Source organism: Neolamprologus brichardi, chromosome 10 (assembly GCF_056152115.1).
Source record: "Neolamprologus brichardi isolate AB-2024 chromosome 10, ASM5615211v1, whole genome shotgun sequence".
NCBI classification, from domain to species: Eukaryota; Metazoa; Chordata; class Actinopteri; order Cichliformes; family Cichlidae; genus Neolamprologus; species Neolamprologus brichardi.
This window is the reverse complement of record NC_142113.1, coordinates 67,058-88,764: the sequence shown is the minus strand read 5'-3', so window position 1 is coordinate 88,764 and position 21,707 is coordinate 67,058. Positions and strand designations below refer to the sequence as shown.

At 40.1% G+C, this 21,707-nt stretch overlaps 1 protein-coding gene across 2 annotated transcripts in view; it reads left to right on the top strand.

Annotated features, from left to right (window-relative positions):
• Nucleotides 1-3,230: 3,230 nt before the first annotated feature.
• Nucleotides 3,231-21,707, top strand: part of LOC148100766 (protein NLRC3-like) — a 69,463-nt gene continuing 50,986 nt past the window's right edge. For both annotated transcript variants that reach the window (XM_087846971.1, XM_087846972.1), the window contains exon 1: nucleotides 3,231-3,319. The gene's annotated coding sequence lies outside the window, so the exon portion shown is untranslated. The remainder of the gene's footprint in view (nucleotides 3,320-21,707) is intronic.

Below are 21,707 nucleotides of genomic sequence, written 5' to 3'. Positions count from 1 at the left end.
CATCTTTATGGGGTATCTTTAAAAGTGTATTTTAAAGATACAGATACACATGCATTGTTCTTTAAAGCCAGTTTCCATCCTAAACACATCTATAGAGGCTTGGTGAAATCACAATTGGTAAGATTTAAATATTTGCTGTTACAGCTTCTCGAAAGTGACTTTCGAGAAGCTGTAACAATCCTTTTACGGGCTCTGTCTCAAAAAGAAAAAAAATGAATGCCCAGATCTTTAATTAAGGGAAAGGTTGGCATTTAGAAATATTAATATCACACTCAACTGACTGTGTTTTATCTTCCCATTGCACTGATAAGTGGACAATTCTCAGGTGACTGTGCAGGTTGTTTGTGGAACTGGCTCTTTATGATATCCTTTTCTTGCAGACTCTACACTCTGCCTTTGCATTGTCAATAAAATTGAAATGGTTCCAGATTTTGCTTCTTTTCTTGGTGTCACTCATTTTCTTTACCATACCTTACTATTCTGACGATGTTGTCTCTTGTTGTTGCTTCCAGCACTCTTTCTCTCTCTCCCTCATGCTCTTTTCGTGTGCTACTGCTGTTGCGAGTGTAACTACCTTCTCTGCTCAACACACACACAAGGCTGATGTGCAGCGTAAAGCAGAAAAAAGTGACAGAGAGAGGGCAAGAGAAAAAAAAAACCCCCACGGCTCCCAATAAGGAGCCGGCTCGCATCGTTCACTTCAAAGAGCCGGCTCTAAGAGCCATTTCGTTCGCAACCGACCCATCACTACCTCAGTCCATTTCAAAGCAGATCAGTGCTAACAGTAAGCCACTTTTTTCTTTGTTGTGTGCCTAGGCCTGAAGAAGACCTTCACAGGTCGAAACGTTGCCACACTGGCACACATATTTTTTGATAAATAATTAATTTGGCCTTTATTTTATTTTATTTTAATTTAAAACCAAAACTTTTTATTTTAAAAAACCCTGGCTCTGAAGCCTGTTCTAACTCTAACCTTTGTTTGACCCCATACAGAGACTGATTCCAGCCCTAAACCTAAGCTTTTGACCCCCTTCGGCGGCCAGGCTCCCAACTTTGTCTCCCTCTAACCATAGTGATGTCTACTTTTCATCCCCTAAACCCCCACCCAGATGGGGAACCCTTATGTTTGATAAGTTGCAACAATTACTAAAACACCTTAAAAAACCCAAGAAAAAAAGTATGACATATTTTTAAAAACAACAAAAATATTTTAAAAAATTCCAGTTTATGCTTGTTAAAATTAATTAAAAGTAGTTCTAAATTGTTAAAAAGAGTAGTTACAAACACTGTTTATGCTTCTTGTTGTTTAAAACATTGTTTATGTTTAAAACATGTAAGGTTCATACTTAAAAACATGATTAAAAACAACTGAAACATCAATAAAAACACAATTTTTTTAAACATTTCATAAAACACAAAAAGCTATTTAAAAATAAGTTTTATTATGGTTAAAAACTGTTAAAAACCCAAGAAACAATTTATTTAGACTTAATAGTATTCACATTTCATGGGTTTGCATTTTTTTTTATTGTGATAGGTTTTGCTGTATTTAAAACCTAAAAAAAATAAGTACAATGCAAGCTGCATTTTTCAGTTCATTTAACATAGACTCTATAAGGGGAGGAGTCCTTAGCAACCTCATTCTTGCCCTGACAGCCGAATGAGCAGCATCTCTGCATTGTCCACAGCAGCCTCTTTTTTTCTTTTTCCTTTGAGCCACGTGGCCTGAAGAAGACCCTAATGGTTGAAACGCTGTCCTGGGCACACTACTAATTGGCCTTTTCGAATTAATTAAAAATGAATCAATTTTTTTTTAAATTAAAAACAAGTATTCTTCATTTTCCAATTTTCCTCCCTTTTGTTTTGCACATCAATTACATTACATTCATTCATTCATACTAAAATGAATAAATAGTACACAAACACATTATAAATAACTAAGGCCTCATCAGACAAAAGACAGGGCTGGACTACTATACGGTACCGGGGAGGGTGCCTAGTCCCTGGTGGCCATAACAGGCAATGGAGTAGCGGGAGGGCCAAAGGGAAGGACCGTGCACCTCCGCATTCCTTCAGGGACCGGAACACCTTCTTACTCCCTAAGCCCCCCAACCCTAACTTACCAAACAAAAGAAGGAAGACATTGAACAAGACTCCAATTATGTTGGTCTAGGGGTGTGGTTCTTGCTTTGGTTGTGAGAAACAATTCCCCAGTTGAGTCCCCAGTTGTCTTATGGCCTGTCTAGGGATGGCCAGACCACAACATAAGGGTGATTCATCCTCGCCAGACCTCAAGCAGCCACATCTCACAATAGTTACAGTTTGACAATGGTTTGTTTACACTATGCTAAATCATTAAGTTTTTTTAAACTAAAAAGGATCTGGTTACAACTTCGGGGTGGACTTAGTGCCAAAACAACAGACAAAAGGAGCCTATCTCGAGGATTGACCAAACCTACCTGATCAAAAGAATCAAACCAAATGACAGCAACTCATCTCCTTAATGAAGAAAAACTGGTGAAAACTATAATCAAACAAAAAGCCCGTCTACCCCTACAAACTCCTGTATATAACTAACAGCAGTGGGCAGGTTTGCAAAGGTCTGCTGGTTGTGATAAGCCGAGGATGAATGAATGGCAGCCCATCATATAAGTCATCTCCAGCCAGCTAGCCAATCTGTGTGGTCCATTCTCTGGATCCACCAATTACGGAGAGGTACCTGCACACTGAGATTTGAATATTAAACAATCCTACGACAGTAGTCGTAACATTTTATTATACTAAAAAGAATATGAGGTCTGTGACAATTGTTTAAAATAAATGCTGTTTAATGAAGTCTTTTGCAATTCTTTCATAATTGAAAAAAGCTTTTTTGAAGAGCAGGACAGGTGTCATCCAGCCACGTTCAGTTTAAGAACAGGTGTGCATGTGTTTACATGTGTTTTCAAACAGTTCTGAGAGCACAGGGATCCAGCTGCACGATGGAAAATGTTCAGATTTTCTGCAGTACTGACGGACTTCGCCATGACCTCTGTGACCCTCCAAGCTTTTGTCCCTCTGTCTTTCAGTGTTTTAAACCAGTTATCTGTGTGAGTTTCCCACTTCAGGAAAACAGATCAAGGAGATCAAACCAGTTTGTTCCAAGAAGTCAACATTCAGGTTTTAGAAGATGAGGTGGAGCCTGCTGTGCTTGACAGGACATCCTGACACTCAGTGTGTCAGTGCTTGCAGGTGAGGTGATCCAGCTCAGGTGAACTTTTCAGCTCTGATCTGTGGACTCTTGGATCTGTGAGGAGAACCAGGACTCAGTGTCACTGCTGTAAGTCTCTCTGACCATTAAGCTTTCATATGTGTTGAAAAATGTTTCTGTTCAACAGGCAGCAAACATTTTCTCCTCTTTTCTCCTTTTTATGTAACCCTCTGACATCAGCTCCAATCTTTGGTTATGGTGTTGTGTCTTATAATATATATATATATATATATGCACATGATGATCCAAATGTTTGTAATCATAAAGCAGTGATTCTGTATTGTAACTGTAACTGAATAATAATGTGTTATAAGATTAGCTATATGAACTGTAAGGGTTGTTTGGTATATAGTCTGTGTACAGAGTAGACTGTACAATGTGTGTGTTTGAATTTTAGAAGCAGATACAGTTGGAAAGAATTATTTTGTATAAGAGAATTATTATGAAATGGAAATATTTTTAAACTTTGTAGTTGCTTCGTCTCCTGAAGAACTGTGGACTATAAATCCTAGCACTAGAAGCACTGGACTTGAATTTCTGGTTTAAATTTGCAGATATTTCATCATGCACTGCTGTGAAGAGTATTTCCTCCTTCCTGGTTTCTTATTTTAATTTCATATTTGTCACACCTACATGTTTCAGATCATTTTTTACATCATAAACATACATTTATTTATTTTATTTGCTAGGTTATAATCAGAAAGCTACGCAATTTGTACTCCGGGCACAAAACCTTTTACTTGTGGCCATTTTAAAATACATGCTGTCAGTGTGAGATGTGCGCTTATATTTCATTATATAAAATTAAATTAAAGGCAATGACCCAACAACAATCATATTACTCCCTATGAGCAAGCATGTAAGTAGGAAGAAAACACTCCCACAACAGTAAAAAAAACCTCCAGCAAAATCGGGATTTTAAATTCAGCTCTGGATTTAACAGGGAGCCAAGAGTCAGTACTCTTGCTGCAGCATTTTGGATTAGCTGAAGACTTTTCAGGGAGTTTTTAGGACATCCTGATAATAATGAATTACAGTCGTCCAGCCTGGAAGTAATAAATGCATGAACTAGTTTTTCAGCGTCACTCTGAGACAGGATATTTCTAATTTTAGAGATGATGCACAAATGGAAGAACGCAGTCTTACATATTTGTTTAATATGTGCGTTGAAGGACATGTCCCGGTAAAAAATGACTCCAAGGTTCCTCACAGTGTTACTGGAGGCCAAGGTAATGCCATCCAGAGTAAGAATCTGGTTAGATACCATATTTCTAAGATTTTCAGAATACAATAATCTCAGTTTTATCTGAATTAAGAAGCAGAAAGTTAGCGGCCATCCAGGTCTTTATGTCTTTAAGACATTGCCTCGACCAAAGATGGCGCTAGTGTTTGCGGCAAGCCGTCTCCTCGAGTTTTGTCTACTGTCTGCTATCCTATTTTCTCTGTGTTATCCTGACGCCTTTGCGCTTCTTACCTATGATCGTCAAACTCTTCTGAATCTCCAGCCATTGACTCACCAAACGCCTGGTTTCAAGTGGCAATCAGGGAACTTTTTCTCAACTTCGACGGATATCTCTGATCATTTACGCCGCTTTCCAGCTACCCTTCCACCTAGGAAACGTCATAGGCGACGGGGTAAACGGAGCGGTATTCGTGTTCGCCTCAAGGCTTACTTAAACTCACTTGATGCGACCAGCTACCACGTATTTGTAAACACTCTATCTTCTTCTCATGCTCTCTGGGGCCGCTTCTGCTATAGATTGCCCTGCCATCGCTGGATAAGTCCTGTTGAACACTACGCTCACCTATACTCCCTGACCGAGTGCCCACCGGTTCGGAGCTGGGTGCGGCTTTCCAGAGGTGGTGTGAACTACAGCAATCTTCGCCTGCTGAGATCTGTTCCAACTAACAACAACCCGACTACACTTCGGATGGCTTTGCTAAATGTTAGATCACTGGCAAACAAGACTTTTATTTTAAACGACCTTTTCGTCTCAACTGGGCTGGATTTTCTTTATCTGACGGAAACCTGGCTTCGTCCTGAGGAATCTTCTGCTTTTTCAGAACTTCTTCCCCCAGATTGTGCCTTTGCTAGCTCTCCTAGGATCTCTGGCAGAGGTGGAGGATTGGCTTCGATTTTTAAACACAAATTTCGATGCCGGGAACTACCACCCGTCTCTTTCACCAGCTTCGAGGTGCAGCTACTGGAACTGAACAGTGCTCCCCCAATTCTTTGTGCTGTGGTGTATCGACCCCCGAAATCTGTTAAGGACTTTATTTTTCAGTTTTCTGAACTACTAGGGAGCCTGTTTTTACGCTACGATCGTGTTTTAATTGTTGGCGATTTTAATATACATGTCTGTTGTGAGGCAAGCACACTAACAAAGGATTTCCTTGCCCTTCTTGACACTTTTAATCTTACGCAATGGGTAAGTGAACCAACGCATTTAAAAGGTCATTCGCTTGACCTAGTTTTGTCCTACGGTCTGGATATTTGTATAACGGATATCAAGGACTCTGGGATCTCTGATCATTCCGTGGTTATGTTTAATGTTGTGCTACGACATATGGAGCTTAACAGCCAGGGTCCATTCCGTCAGATGCGCTCGATTAATTCTGAAACCATTACCAACTTCTCTACTCTTTTCGCCAACTCTGCGCTCCCCGACTCCGTCTGTCTTGTGGATTTATCGACTGACGAGCTTACCAACCTTTTTAATTCCACATGTTCTTCTATTCTGGACACTGTGGCTCCACATAAGACTAAGCGTACTAAGTTGTCATGCCAACCCTGGCTGAATGATACTACCCGTGCTCTCAGGCGCGAATGTCGTCGTGCTGAGAGGAAGTATAAAAAGGATAAGCTCGTAGTGTCAGCGGAAATCTTCCATAATTGTCTGTCAAAATATCAGAAGACCGTCAAAGCTGCTAAATCTGCCTATTTATCAGGTCTTATTTCGACCAATTGTCACAAGCCCCACGCTCTTTTTAAGATTTTTAACTCCGTGATTAATCCTCGTGCTACAGCACACAAGGAAGTTTCTCCGGCTCTTTGTGAAAGTTTTTTAAGGTATTTTATTGAAAAAATCACTATTTTAAGAACCCCGTTTTTATCGGTAGTTCCACATCAAGTTTCAGTTTCTAAATGCTCTGCTGTCTTTCAGCAGTTTGAGCCTGTGACTCTTTCTGATGTAAAGGAAATAATTGACCACTTAACAATCTCTAATTCCCCGCATGATATTCTCCCTGCCCGTATTTTTAAGGAAGCGTTGAATACTATTGGGTCTTGTATTTTATTAATTTTGAATGCATCATTGTCTTCGGGCTGTGTACCGTCTGCCTTCAAGCATGCTGTTGTTCAACCCGTTATTAAGAAGACTAATCTCGACCCCAGTGTTCTTTCAAATTATAGACCAATTTCTAAGCTTCCCTTTATGTCAAAGATCCTGGAAAAAGTGGTCTGTAAACAACTTCAGACCTTCCTAGATTCCAATGGTATCTCTGAAAAATTCCAGTCGGGCTTCAAGCCTCGACATAGTACTGAGACAGCTTTGCTAAGAGGTTTTAATGATCTCCTTTTAACCACTGACTCAGGTTGCTCTGTGGTTCTAGTCTTACTGGATCTGACTTCTGCGTTTGACACAGTAGATCATAACATTTTATTATCAAGGTTAGAGCAAGTAGTTGGCCTTAAGGGCACAGCCTTATCATGGTTTAAATCTTATCTTTCAGAGAGGTCGCTCTCTATCACTATGGGGCAATATTCCTCCTCCTCGGCTCCTTTTCTCTGTGGTGTGCCCCAGGGGTCTGTTTTGGGCCCTATGCTATTCTCTCTGTACATGTTGCCCTTGGGATCTATTTTCCAAAGATATAATATTTCTTTCCATTGTTATGCCGATGACATTCAAATTTATTTCCCTTTGAGTTTGAATGTCACAGATCCATTGCATACATTGTTTAATTGTCTTCATGATGTGAGAACCTGGCTATCTCAAAACTCTCTAATATTGAATGACAGTAAAACTGAGGTTATTGTCTTTGACAGCCATATTCCATTGAACCGACTAACTGTTACCCTTGGCCCACTTGCTAGCTACCTCTCCAACGTTGTAAGAGACCTTGGGGTACTCCTGGATAGCTCTTTCAAATTAGAGAAACAAGTATCTACTGTGGTTAAATCCGGTTTCTATCAGTTACGTCAAATTTCTAAAGTTAAGCCTTTCCTCTCCCCCAAGGACCTTGAAAAGCTTATTCATGCATTCATTACCTCTAGACTGGACTATTGTAACTCCCTCTATTTAGGCCTCCCCCACTCCTCTCTTCACCGGTTGCAATTAGTACAGAACGCTGCTGCACGTCTTTTATCGGGTGCCAGAATGCATGACCATATGACTCCAGTTTTAGCCAAGTTACACTGGCTCCCTGTGAAATTTCGCATTGATTTTAAAATTCTTTTATTCACTTATAAAATCTTAAATAACACTGCCCCTAGCTATCTAATAGATCTTCTTCATCTGTATAACCCTGTAAAAGCACTAAGATCTTCTAATCAGATGCTCTTAATGCAACCTAAGTCTAGGTTGAAAACCAGAGGCGACCGTGCCTTTGCTATTGCAGCTCCTAGATTGTGGAACAGCCTCCCTATTGTCATTCGCTCTTCTGAAACTGTTCAGTCTTTTAAATCTCGTTTAAAGACCCATCTTTTTACTCTGGCTTTGACGTAAGATAGTTTGATTATCATTTGGTTGGTTTCTGTTTGTCTCGTCTTGCGTTGTATTTGTCTTATTTTATTTTATTTTTATTTATTTATTCTTTTTTTTTTTTTTTTTTTTTTTTTTTTTTTAGTTGTGAAGCACTTTGATCAAAACTGTTGTTTTTAAATGTGCTATATAAATAAATTTTGATTTGATTTGATTTGATTCCTGCAGTTTAACTAATTGGTGTGTGTTATCTGGCTTCATGGACAGATAGAGCTGGGTGTCATCAGCATAGCAGTGAGAATGTATGCTATGTCTTCTAATGATGCTGCCTAAGGGAAGCATGTATAATTTATACAGAATTGATACAAGAACTGAAACCTGTGGAACACCATAATTTACCTTAGTGTGTAAAGAGGGCTCTCTATTTACATGAACAAATTGGATAGTGGCTATTACATATTGAATAAAGCCAGTTGAGTCTAATAATAGATTCAATGCTGTATTGAGGCTGTCATTTTTCTTATCAACTGTGGATGTTAAAATCACTCACAATAATTATTTTATTGGAGCTGAAGATTTAATTTAATTTAATTTAATTTAATTTAATTTAATTTAATTTAATTTAATTTAATTTAATTTAATCAACAGCCTGAAAAAGCAGATAGAAGCTCAGAATAAGGCCCTGGTGTATGAAAGATAACAACAATTATACTTTTTGAGTTTTCCCGGGTGGAAAAGGCAAAGCATCAGGGTTTCAAACTCTCTGAGTCTATGGTTGATTAATAAACTGTAGTGGAAAAATGCTGCCACTCCGCCTTCTTGGCCTGAATGGTGCTGATACTGCTCATTGATTGGGTGGTTGTTTAAGCTCTATTCTCGGTGTTTATGTATAGTGAATGTAGAAAGTGTGACTGGATCTAGTAGATTGTAAACAGAGAAATAGATTCTTGAACATTTGAAGCTTTGCATTAGAAATGTTCATATTCTAAATAAAGCAAACAGACATAGCTGAGCTGTGATCAGTTTATTCCCAATGGCAGCTACAACTAGGTTTCATGTCTTTACACATCAGCATGTAAACTTTACTTTGACTTAGACTCAGCCTGAGCCGTTAGACAGCATATTTTCAAATCAGAACATGAAGGTGTGGCCTTCTCACACTCTTCAGGTGGAGCCCTGGCTCCTTCCTAGAAGCAGCTCACCTGTGTGTCCATGTTTAATGTCCAGATGTGGAGTAGAACTTCATCTTCATCTGCTCTGTTTGAAGAAACTAAGCTTGCTTTGTTTCCTCCTTTAACCATTTTACAGTTTGTTTCTGCTCTGTACTGTTGGACCAGATGTTCAGCTCTTATTTAGGCCAAACTTTACATCACTCTTGTGTTTGAAGACAAATAATCCACATGATTATAGATTATTAATTGACTGGAATCAAGTCTCAGCAGTTTCAGCTTCTGCTCACTAATCTGATAACAGGGAGAAGTTAGTTCCACGCTGACGGGCACAGACGGGAAGATGCTCGTCTTTGCACATCGGCCTCATCTGTCATGTGACTGTGTTTCTTTTTGGACTCAAACTGATGCGAGGGTTCTAGCTGCAGGGCAGGTGTAATGCAGCCTCATTGTTCAGTTTTGAGTCAGGCTATGTGAGAGAGAAACTGACGTGTTTGTTTATCTCACATGAACATGAACACGGTGAAGCTGGACACAGACAGCCTGATGCTGTAGATCCTTCCAGGATTTCAGCGTTTCTCCAAAAACTCGTTAGTCTGACTGTGAAAGCACAAAGTTGGTGTCCATGTGCAGAATTACAGAAGCGCACTGGCGTGATGCTGTGCAGCTTTCTGAAGTGAGATAATAAAATATTTAAAATTTATATCTGGTTCCTTCATCTTTGTAGGCTTCAGAAGCTTCAGTCAGGATCCACTGAGCCTTTGAGTCACACGGGGAATCATTTGTTCTCCAGTCTGTAATTGGCTATTCAGACAGGTGGAGGTGATGCTGGAGATGCAGTCTGACCTCTGATTGGTCAGTTATGGTGAACTTAAGGATGTCAGCTTGTCACCATAATAACAATGTTTAAATAAGTGTAGAAGGGTTGTTGTGCTCTGATGTTAAATCATCCAATCAGTGCTTTAAAGAGACCATGCCAAGCCTCCATCACTGTGGAGCACATATGTATTCAGATGGAGGGAAAGTTGTTAGTAGATTTCTTGTGAATTGTCTTCATTAGAGGGAGGGTTAATCCTAACCCTAACCTTCTTTAAGTTGCTTGAAGATGTTTCACCTCTCATCCGAGAAGCTTCTTTAGTTCTGAAGAACAGAACTGAAGTTTCTTCTGTTCTGTTCTTCAGAACTCCAGAAACTGAATAAGCTTCTCGGATGAGAGGTGAAACGTCTTCAAGCAACTTAAAGAAGTCCAGACACTTTTCTTTCCAAGCTCCTTAGACTACGATGTCCTGGATGACTGAGAACCTTCACAGACACCAAACCCTAACCCTTTATTTCTGCTTCAGCTGAAGACACTTTGGTTCTTTGTGCATTTGATGGACTCCTCTCTTCTGATTGGTTCTTTTTAAACTCAGTCTGTTTTTATTCATGATGAGTTAGGAGTGAAGTGTCTTGATCCATGCTCAATAATAAGTATATCCCAAAAGGCAACAAACTTTGATCAATGGTATTGATCAATGGGCTTTGATCAGTGGTTGTTGATCAATGGTCATGACAATTTGCATATTAATGATCAAGGAACTCACCTCACAGCCCATTGTTCATTCAGTGGGCTGGTTTCAGGCATTTGCAAAGGTACTGTTCATACAGTTGGGGAAACCTGCTGTCAGCTAAGAGTGAAGAAGTCACATGGACCCTAACCCTAACCCATGACGAAACATTTCTCCTGAACAGAATCAACCTTTTGGTAGTTAGGAGTGTGAAGCAGTGCTGGCCAGCACTCCCAGCTCTCTGCTCAGTTTGTCTTTACTCTGTCCTTTGCAGCTGGTTAATCCAAACCTTAGTACAATTTTCCAGTAAACATAAAATATGTCAGACACGCAGTGAAGTCAGTCTGTTTTCAGTCTGTTGGAAATGTTCAGGTGTGAAGATCTGAACAACATTAACAAGAAGATCAAGGACTCTGATTTACTCATGAAACGCAGAAGAATGTGTTAAAAATAGAAGGAACAGAGTAGAATAAAGATTTAATAACCTGGTTAATGTTCTTACACAAACACACACATAGCGTGATAAACAGCAGCTGGGGAAAGAGGGCGGCTGGGTGACGGTGAAGAGGAAGCATAGTCTTAAACGGAAGCCCCAGGTACACCACCAATCTGTTCATGTGTCTAACCGTTTTTCCCCACTCGGCGACACACCCGCCGGGGATCAAACTCTGGTAATTGGTGATTCTGTTCTCAGACATTTGAAGCTAGAGACACCGGCAACCATAGTCAATTGTCTTCCAGGGGCCAGAGCAGGCGACATTGAAGAACATTTAAAACTCCTGGCTAAGGGTAAATGTAAATTCAGTAAAATCATAATTCACGTCGGCAGTAATGACACCCGGTTACAATATTGAATCGGTGTGCAACTTTGCCAAAACAATGTCGGACTCTGTAGTTTTCTCTGGTAACCCCTCCCCAATCAGACCAGGAGTGACATGTTTAGCCGCATGTTCTCCTTAAATTGCTGGCTGTCTGAGTGGTGTCCCAGAAACGATGTGGGCTTCATAGATAATTGGCAAACCTTCTGGAGGAAACCTGGTCTTGTTAGGAGACACGGCATCCATCCCACTTTGGATGGAGCAGCTCTCATTTCTAGAAATAGGGACAAATTTATCAAACCCCCCAAAATATGACTATCCAGAGTTTGGACCAGGAAGCAGAGTTGCAGTCTTACACGCCTCTCTGCAGCTTCTCTCCTCCTGCTACCCCCCCCCCCCCCCCCCCCCCCCAAGAACCCATCTCCATAGAGACTGTGTCAGCTTCCAAAAAGACAAAAAACAAACTAAAAACCAGCAACAAACAACTTAAACATAAACAATCACAAAGAAAGAACAATACAGTATCCACATCTGAACCAAAGAGTAAAACAGTGTAATGTGGATTATTAAATATTAGGTCTCTCTCCTCCAAGTCTCTGTTAGTGCATGACTTAATAATTGATCAAAAAATTGATTTACTCTGCCTTACAGAAACCTGGTTGCAGCAGGATGATTATGTTAGTTTAAATGAATCAACACCCCCGAGTCATTCTAACTACCGGAAATCTCGAAGCACAGGCCGAGGGGGAGGTGTGGCAGCAATTTTTCACACCAGTCTATTAATTAATGAAAGACCAAGACAGACTTTTAATTCATTTGAAAGCCTGATGCTTAACATTGTCAGTCTTACTTGTTATCATCTATCGTCCACCTGGGCCTTACACAGAGTTTCTGTCTGATTTCTCAGACTTTATATCTAATTTAGTTCTGAGCTCAGATAAAATAATTATTGTGGGTGATTTTAACATCCATGTAGATGCTAAAAATGACAGCCTCAACATGGCATTTAATCTGTTATTAGACTCAATTGGTTTCTCTCAAAATGTAAAAGAACCCACCCACCACTTTAATCACACTCTAGATCTTGTTTTAACATATGGCATAGAAACTGAACATTTAACAGTGTTTCCTGAAAACCCACTCCTGTCTGATCATTTCCTGATAACATTTACATTTACAAAAATTGATTACACAGCAGTGGAGAGTAGACTTTATAAAAGTAGATGTCTTTATGAAAGTGCTGTAACTAAGTTTAAGAATATAATCCACCCACTGTCATCATCGTCAATGCCCTGCACCAACACAGAGCAGAGCAGCTATCTGAACGCTACCCCAACAGAGGTCGATTATCTTGTTAATAATTTCACCTCCTCACTACGTACGACTCTGGATACTGTAGCTCCAGTGAAAACTAAGGTCTCTAATCAGAAGTACCTGACTCCGTGGTATAATTCTCAAACACGTACCCTAAAGCAGATGACTCGTAATCTGGAGAGGAAATGCCGTGTCACAAATTTAGAGGATCATCATTTAGCCTGGAGAAATAGTTTGTTGCTTTATAAGAAAGCCCTCCACAAAGCCAGAACATCTTACTATTCGTCACTGATTGAAGAAAATAAGAACAAACCCAGGTTTCTCTTCAGCACTGTAGCCAGGCTGACAAAAATCAGAGCTCTTTTGAGCCAACCATCCCTTTAACGTTAACTAGTAATGACTTCATGAACTTCTTCACAAATAAAATTTTTATCATTAGAGAAAAAATTACCAATAATCATCCCACAGATGTAATATTATCTACAACTACTCGTAGTACCACTGATGTTAAGTAAGACTCTTTTTCTCCAATTGATCTTTTTGAGTTAACTTCAAAAATTACTTCCTCCAACGTGTCTTTTAGACCACATTCCTACAAAACTGCTTAAAGAAGTCCTGCCATTAATTAATTCTTCAATCTTAAATATGATCAACCTAACTCCAGTGTTGGGGAGTAATGGAATACATGTACCGCCGTTACATATTTAAAATACAAAATATGAGTGACTGTATTCCGTTACAGTTACCGTTTAAAAAGGTGGTATTTAGAATACAGTTACTTTGTTGAAATAAATGGATTACACGGCGGTACTTCCCTGTTTCATATTGTGGCGGGTCAGGACTGTTTGGGTTTTGTTTGACAGCTACGTGCTGTTGTTCCAGGCGCCAGCGTTACGGTTGCCATGGTTACAGGGTGCCGCTCTCTCTCTGCGTGTTTCCTGGGTGAGAGAGGCCTTTTTGTTGTTGTTGTGCTAAGCTAATAGGCAGAATGCTACAGGTATAGCTCTAAAGAATGTAGCATCATAGGCAGTGTAGTCCGTGCTGCAGGGAGAATGGACTGCCGTACCCGTTATGTGTCTGTGAGCGAGGGAAAGTACGAGCTGTCATCGAGCAGAAACGGGAGCTGGAAGCATGTAAATATAATAATAACCACTGCAGCCAAGAAGAGTGCCTGACGAGCCCAGTTGTAAGTAAGCTATTAAGACTCGACTGTACACTGTGTTCGTGTTTTCCTCCAAAAACAATAAGTTCAGTTGGAGCAGCCTTTCAATGCCTCTCTCTGTCTCTCGCTAGCAAAGTTGACCCAGACAACAAAGTAAAGCTAGTTTTCGGCTACGAGCCCGACACAGAACCCACCGTATTAGCCAGAGGTCCCTTTACTACGGTTTGGAGCCGCGGACCTTCATTAACAGTAATAAATCACAGCAATAGTACATTCATGTAGTTGTAAACAGCATGATAATATATTAAGTAATCCAAAGTATTCAGAATACGTTACTCTCATTGAGTAACGTAACGGAATACGTTACAGAATACATTTCGGGGCATGTATTCTGTATTCTGTAATGGAATACATTTTAAAAGTAACCTTCCCAACACTGCCTAACTCTAATAATCGGCTATGTACCACAAGCCTTCAAGCTGGCTGTAGTTAAACCTTTACTCAAAAAGCATCTCTAGACCCAGCAGTCTTAGCTAATTATAGGCCAATCTCCAACCTTCCTTTCATATCAAAAATCCTTGAAAGAATAGTTGTCAAACAGCTAACAGATCATCTGCAGAGGCTTATTTTAAGAGTTTCAGTCAGGTTTCAGAGTTAATCACAGCACAGAAACAGCTTTAGTGAAGGTTACAAATGATCTTCTTCTGGCCTCTGACAGTGGACTCATCTCTGTGCTTGTCCTGCTAGACCTTAGTGCAGCATTCGATACTGTTGACCATAATATCCTATTAGAGCGATTAGAACATGCTGTAGGTATTACAGGTACTGCACTGCAGTGGTTTGTATCATATCTATCTAATAGACTCCAATTTGTGCATGTAAATGGAGAGTCCTCTTCACACACTGAGGTTAATTATGGAGCTCCACAGGGTTCAGTGCTAGGACCAATTCTGTTTACATTATACATGCTTCCCTTAGGCAGCATCATTAGAAGACATAGCATACATTTTCACTGCTATGCAGATGACACCCAGCTCTATCTGTCCATGAAGCCAGATAACACACACCAATTAGTTAAACTGCAGGAATGTCTTAAAGACATAAAGACCTGCATGGCCGCTAACTTTCTGCTTCTTAATTCAGATAAAACTGAGGCTATTGTACTCGGCCCTGAAAAGCTTAGAAATATGGTATCTAACCAGATTCTTACTCTGGATGGCATTACCTTGGCCTCCAGTAACACTGTGAGGAACCTTGGAGTCATTTTTGACCAAGATATGTCCTTCAACGCACATATTAAACAAATATGTAAGACTGCGTTCTTCCATTTGCGCAATATCTCTAAAGTTAGAAATATCCTGTCTCAGAGTGACGCTGAAAAACTAGTTCATGCATTTATTACTTCCAGGCTGGACGACTGTAATTCATTATTATCAGGATGTCCAAAAAACTCACTGAAAAGCCTTCAGCTAATCCAAAATGCTGCAGCAAGAGTACTGACAGGCACTAGAAAGAGAGAGCAGATTTCTCCTGTTTTGGCTTCCCTTCATTGGCTTCCTGTTAAATCCAGAATTCAAAATACTGCTCCTCACGTACAAGGTCTTAAATAATCAGGCCCCATCTTATCTTAATGACCTTGTAGTACCATATCACCCTATTAGAGCACTTCGCTCTCGCTCTGCAGGCCTACTTGTTGTTCCTAGAGTATTTAAAAGTAGAATGGGAGGCAGAGCCTTCAGTTTTCAGGCCCCTCTTCTGTGTAACCAGCTTCCAGTTTGGATTCGGGTGACAGACAGTATCTCTACTTTTAAGATTAGACTTAAAACTTTCCTTTTTGCTAAAGCATATAGTTAGGGCTGGACCAGGTGACCCTGAATCCTCCCTTAGTTATGCTGCAATAGACGTAGGCTGCCGGGGGATTCCCATGATGCATTGAGTTTTTCCTTTCCAGTCACCTTTCTCGCTCACTTTGTATTAATAGACCTCTCTGCATTGAATCATATCTGTTATTAACCTCTGTCTCTCTTCCACAGCATGTCTTTTATCCTGTCTTCCTTCTCTCACCCCAACCGGTCGCAGCAGATGGCCGCCCCTCCCTGAGCCTGGTTCTGCCGGAGGTTTCTTCCTGTTAAAAGGGAGTTTTTCCTTCCCACTGTCACCAAAGTGCTTGCTCATAGGGGGTCATATGATTGTTGGGTTTTTCTCTGTATCTATGAAGCGCCTTGAGGCGACTTTTGTTGTGATTTGGCGCTATATAAATAAAATTGAATTGAATTGAATTGAATAAACTGAACATTCCTCTACTGACAGCTGATGATTGAGGCGTAGCAGAAACTGATGAACTCACAGAGCAGAACAGAAAGTGAGACATTTATTCACTGCATTGGCTGGGCCTTGGCGGCTTGGGTCCTGGTTGGTGTGTTGCCATGGTTGTGGGTGGGTGCATGCATGGGGGCCCAGCCCTGGCGTGGGGGGCCTGTGGTGCATCAATGGAACTGGGGCTTCTTCAGCTGGTGGGGAGGTTGTTACCATCCTTTGCAGGGGGCCTCTCTTTTCCAGGAGTTGACCCCACACATGCAGGGCCTTGGGGTATAGGTGTGTCAGTGAGGTGCAGTGGAGGCATTCCTCCTCTGTCACCTTCTGGCCACCTGTGCCTCAATTTTATTCCACAACCTAGACATCCACATTGTATGTGTTGTCGGCATTTTGTGCTGCTCAGTAACTTTTCTACTGGGTTCTTCTCTTTTTGCTTGTTTTCTTGTTTTTCCCAAGTGAGTAAACTAGCAGATTTTTTAGTGTCTTTTCTCACTGTCCCTTTCCCCTTTTTTCCCCTTTCAGACAGCAATTCAGATTGCTACAGTAAAGTGTTTTTTTGAAAAAAAAAACAACAACCAAAAAAACAAAAATATAAAATATGTCAGACACGCAGTGAAGTCGGCCTGTTTTCAGTCTGTTGGAGATGTTCAGGTGTGAAGATCTGAACAACTTTAACAAGAAAAAAGGACTCGATTTATTCATGAAACAGAAGAATGGTTTTAAAGTAGAAGGAAGAGAGTAGAATAAGGTTTTAACAACTTGACTGGTGTTCAAACACAGACACAAACATTGCATAACACACTCAAACATAAGGAAGTGTCAGTTAAACTGAACATTCCTCTGCTGCAGCTGATGACTGAGGGGGCACAGAAACTGATGAACTGATAGAGCAGAACAGGAAGTAAGACATTTGGCAATTACTTTACATAAAATAAATCTGATCTGGATTAAAGTGTAAATCAAATAAACTGATGTCTCTTAGTCTTTACACAGCTCTGTTATATAAGGTAAATATGGTGTTGTTATCCTTGATACTTGATAAAGATCAGGTGTGCTGTAAACTGAAACTATGCTGCATGCAATTACTAGTTTTTCTAGTTTGCTGATGGAAACTTCCATGGAAGACTGAAAACACCCAACGTCATAAAAATACTTCTTTTTTCTCTATTACTATATGACACAAGACAGAGCCGAGTGCCAGTGCTGACTTTAGGCCAGGACTGATTTCTTCTGACCTCACTGTGTTCATGGATCTCTATAATATTTTGTACCTTTGAGGTTTATGACATATTTATTTATGTCTATGACTCTGTATTAATTTAATTCAGAATCAGAATACTTTATTGACCCCTAGAGAAAATTATTTGTGGTTACAGTTGTCCCGATTCTACATATTGAGGATAAGAACAAACCAACACTGGCCCAGAAGAGTTCAGTCAAACGATGATTTTATTGAGCACACACATGGGAAGATGTACACTGCAAGACATCAGCATAGATCTCCGCCAAACAACTCAATTCAAAATGGTTTTAATATGTCAGGGTTCAGCCCCTTCAGCGTCAGAAATGAACATAATATGCATCAGTTACAGTAAATGATCAATTAAAAAGCTAAAAACAGAAAGACACGTTCCTCTTTCTATCACATTCTTCCATAAATGGTAACTTATTTCACTCTTCAAATAGTCCCTGGGGACTTTACAGTTTCTTGACTCTTCTTCTGTCACTTGTTACTAGGCAAACAAAATGCGGTTAGAAGCTAAATGAATTCCAGGCCTTCGGCCTGGCCTATCTTTAAATCATATGTGTTTGTAAGCGTGTATGCTGTTTAACCTTCTGCTGCTCCAAGTCACTTACACAATATATCATCTGGACATCCCGCCAAATAAAGCTTAAGACCTTAAATAGACTGAGCATCAACTCTTTTAATGAGCACGACATGCAATGTGTGTATACAATGATTATAGCTGCACCTGTAATAAAAATGTTAATCTGATACCAGTAGCTTTAATGAACATTTTAATGCAATATTAATCATGAAGGATATATTGTAGCAGTAAAATAATTTCTTTATTCCCACACAGTGCTCCAGTAAACAGTAACAAAGACAGACAATACACTAAGTAAGAAATAGCACAATATATACATGCATATATATATATATATATATATATATATATATACATAAAAGTCAGTTATTAATAAATAGCGGAATAAAAGAAGAACATGTGCAAAAAGGGTGTAGCTATTGCAGAAAACAGTGTATTAAGTGGATGCGTTGTACAGAGAGATGGCAACAGGCAGGAATGATTTCCTGTGTCATTCAGTGGTGCATTATGGGTAATCTCAGTCTCTCACTGAACGTGCTCCTGTGACTGACCAGCAAGTCATGGAGTGGGTGGGAGGTGTTATCCAACATTGTTTTTATTTTGGACAACTTCCGCATGTTAACTCTGTTTTTTTTTTAATTTTGGTTCTTAGCTTGAGTCTGAACGCTGAGACACAGTGTTCTCAATCATCCAACTTTTGCAGTGACCAGGAAGGCCGAGCTGACTCCTTTCAGCTCAGATGGTTCATGCTACCAGGCTGACAGCACATAGATCCACCACATAGTGAATGTTACACATGATTGACTTGTGTGGGTTCAGACTCTGTACTGATGTACCTACAACTGAGACATCCACGTGACGCCTGAAAGACTGCAGGCTTTTCTCTCTGTGTGTAACTGTTAAAAACAGATTATAGTGTGAGTCTAAGCCTTCAGTAAATATGTTTTTTATTTCCTTGTACTAGAACAAACACATAAAACCAGTTTGTTTAAAGTAGTCGACATTCAGGTTTAACTGAAGAAATGGGGGAAAACCCATCTCTGTTACACTTAGATCACAGCGCCCTCTGGTGTTCAGGTGAACTTGTGACTCAGAAAGGAGGAGGGCTGATCAGAATCAGAATTGCGTTTTTTTGCCATGTAGATGCGCATGTATATATACACACACACACACACGTGTGTGTGTATATATACATGTACACATGCATACACATACATACACAAACATACACAAAGCTGTGTAAACAAACCATAAATAATCAATCTAAATCTTATATACATAAAATACAGGATGACAGAAATGAAATGACGTGAAATGAATACCACAAAATGTACATAAGGTGCAGTTGCAGTCTGGCAGTTGGAGCAGTGACAGTGTGGGTGGTTTGGAGCTGTAGGAGAAACACAAATGAACTCAGAGACACAGACTGATGCAACAAAACCAGCCCAGGATCCTCCAGCAGCCACTAGGCCCAGTCTCTCCCAGCAGCCACTAGGTTCAGGATCCTCCAGCAGCCACTAGTGGTTGTTGGAGGATCCTGGGTCTGGTGGCTGCTGGAGGGTGATTCTGTTAGAGGAGTTAACTTGTGGAATAGTTATGACAGTGATTTAAAAAGGTGTAGTTCATTTTCCTTGTTCAAAAATATGTTTAAAAATAGAGTAATAGAAAAATATATAGATTAAGAATGAAAAGAGCAAAAATAATAACATGGTTGTTTTGTTTGTTGTTTGTTTGTTTGTTTGCTTTGTTTTGTTGTATTCTTTGCTTCGAGCCCTATGTAAATGAGCTGCATGCTAAAAGATCTTTTGTTAAAAGGGTTGGCGTAATAAGCATGTGCCTTAGCCAATAACTTTTGATTAGCCTTGTATTGTGCTTTCTTGCTTTGTGGTAATCTTTATTCTGCATTCACTGAGATATTTGAATGCTAATCAATAAATCAAAGTTCAACTGTTTAGGAGGGAGATGGCGAGGGGAAAGAAACTGTTCCTATGTCGGGTGGTCCTGGTCTGCAGCCTTCTGTACCGTCTGCCAGAGGGCAGCAGATCAAAAAGTCTGTGTCCAGGGTGTGAGGGGTCTGTGATGATTTTCCCTGCCCGTTTCCTGGTTCTTGAGAGGTACAGGTCCTGGATGGAGGGCAGGGGGGCACCGATGATCTTTTCTGCTGCCCATACAATCCGCTGCAGTCTGCGGATACGTCCACATGTACCTGGGTATTTTTGAAAATGCAGATTTTTCTTTGCGTTTGCAAAGAAACGTAAACGGCGTTTTCAGTCACTGAAAACTGAGATTTCTAAAAACGCCTGCCAGGGTGGATATTTTCGAAAACTCAGTTTTTGCATTTACGTGTGGACGAGAAAAACGGAGAAAACGTAGCGTCAAAGGTGTGTGCCTTTTTTGACGTCTCGGTATTGTTTCGGTGAAATTAATTTTTACAATACTGTTACTGTTTATTGTACTCTCTGCAGTGTTTAAATGCTTACATATACACACACAGTTCCTGTCTCTCCACACATACGACTCGGTTCTGCTTCTATGCCCCATCTTTGTTTACTAATTCCCACCGAGGAGTCTAGACTTCTGATTGGCCAACATTTCTACACGGTTAGGAATATATTGCCACCTGTTGCTTTGGCATGTTCCTAGCAGCGTTTTCCTTCATTTCTGCGTTTACGTGTGGACGGGATTATTTTTGAAAACGGAAAATCTCCGTTTTCAAAAATACCCGTGTACGTGTGGACGTAGCCTTTGCCTGTCCTGTTTAGTGGCTGCTCCATACCAGAATGTGATGGAGGAGCACAGGACAGACTGAATGACCGCAGTGTAGAACTGGATTAGCAGCTCAGGTTGCCCTGGCAACAGACCTTAGAAAGGGGAAGTTATTGCAAGCTGCACAGGAAGTTTTAGTGCACAGGCATATCAATAACTAAGACACAGAAAAGAGGAAGTTTGCCATATAAGGAATGTTGGTATCAAAACTGTGACGTGTGAAGTACCAAAATAATACCTATATGAGACACAGTTTATGATTCTAATGTTAGAGATCCTGCAACTGACGTTTGGGCTGTGCAGGGGTCTCTCTCTTCCAGAAGATGATTGAATAAAAAGAAATATAAAATGTTTTGACCAATATGAGTCGGGTTTTCTCTGTTCTATCATGGGGACAAAAGAATCGGAGTTAATACTAGTAATGATTTCATGAACTTCTTTACAAATAAAATTTTAATCATTAGAGAAAAAATTACCAATAATCATCCCACAGATGTAATACAGCTACTTTTAGTACCATTGATATTCATTTAGACTCTTTTTCTCCAATTGATCTTTCTGAGTTAACCTCAATAATTACCTCCTCCAAACCATCAACATGTCTTTTAGACCCCATTCCTACAAAACTGCTCAAAGTGGTGGAAATGAAATGAACTGTGTGCCAACATGAGACTGAAAAACTGTATAGGTGGTCACAGTCATACACATTCAGCCAAACACTGCTGCATCGCTGGACTTTTCCATGTCATCGTGTTGTGTTGATTATGGTCACGCATGCTGTTATAGTGTTTTAGTTTCTGTGCAGTTTTCAGGATCACTGCACAGGGTGGGCCATT